The sequence below is a fragment of the Callospermophilus lateralis genome, chromosome 2 (assembly GCF_048772815.1).
Source record: "Callospermophilus lateralis isolate mCalLat2 chromosome 2, mCalLat2.hap1, whole genome shotgun sequence".
Taxonomy (NCBI): domain Eukaryota; kingdom Metazoa; phylum Chordata; class Mammalia; order Rodentia; family Sciuridae; genus Callospermophilus; species Callospermophilus lateralis.
In genome coordinates, this window is record NC_135306.1 from 208,965,163 (window position 1) to 208,966,629 (window position 1,467).

The window sequence follows — 1,467 nt, forward strand, 5'->3', positions numbered from 1 at the left end:
CACCAGGGCAGGCACAGCCTGAGGACTGCTGTTCCACACACCATGGAGTCACTAGGGCAGGCACAGCCTGAGGACTGCTGTCCTACACACCATGGAGTCACTCAGGGCAGGCACAGCCTGAGGACTGCTGTTCTACATACCATGGAGTCACTAGGGCAGGCACAGCCTGAGGACTGCTGTCCTACACACCATGGAGTCACTCAGGGCAGGCACAGCCTGAGGACTGCTGTTCTACACACCATGGAGTCACTAGGGCAGGCACAGCCTGAGGACTGCTGTTCCACACACCATGGAGTCACTAGGGCAGGCACAGCCTGAGGACTGCTGTCCTACACACCATGGAGTCACTAGGGCAGGCACAGCCTGAGGACTGCTGTTCCACACACCATGGAGTCACCAGGGCAGGCACAGCCTGAGGACTGCTGTTCCACACACCATGGAGTCACCAGGGCAGGCACAGCCTGAGGACTGCTGTTCCACACACCATGGAGTCACTAGGGCAGGCACAGCCTGAGGACTGCTGTTCTACACACCATGGAGTCACCAGGGCAGGCACAGCCTGAGGACTGCTGTTCCACACACCATAGAGTCACCAGGGCAGGCGCAGCCTGAGGACTGCTGTTCCACACACCATGGAGTCACCAGGGCAGGCGCAGCCTGAGGACTGCTGTTCCACACACCATGGAGTCACCAGGGCAGGCACAGCCTGAGAGCTGCTGTTCCACACACCATGGAGTCACTAGGGCAGGCACAGCATGAGGACTGCTGTTCTGCACACCATGGAGTCACTAGGACAGGCACAGCCTCAGGACTGCTGTCCTGCACACCATGGAGTCACCAGGGCAGGCACAGCCTGAGGACTGCTGTTCCACACACCATGGAGTCACCAGGGCAGGCGCAGCCTGAGGACTGCTGTTCCACACACCATGGAGTCACCAGGGCAGGCACAGCCTGAGAGCTGCTGTTCCACACACCATGGAGTCACTAGGGCAGGCACAGCCTGAGGACTGCTGTTCCACACACCATGGAGTCACTCAGGGCAGGCGCAGCCTGAGGACTGCTGTCCTACACACCATGGAGTCACTCAGGGCAGGCACAGCCTGAGAGCTGCTGTTCTACACACCATGGAGTCACTCAGGGCAGGCGCAGCCTGAGGACTGCTGTCCTACACACCATGGAGTCACTCAGGGCAGGCACAGCCTGAGGACTGCTGTGCTACACACCATGGAGTCACTCAGGGCAGGCACAGCCTGAGAGCTGCTGTTCTACACACCATGGAGTCACTAGGGCAGGTACAGCCTGAGGACTGCTGTCCTGCACACCATGGGAGTCACTCAGGGCAGGCACAGCCTGAGGACTGCTGTTCTACACACCATGGAGTCACCAGGGCAGGCACAGCCTGAGGACTGCTGTCCTACACACCATGGAGTCACTCAGGGCAGGCACAGCCTGAGGACTGCTGTCCTA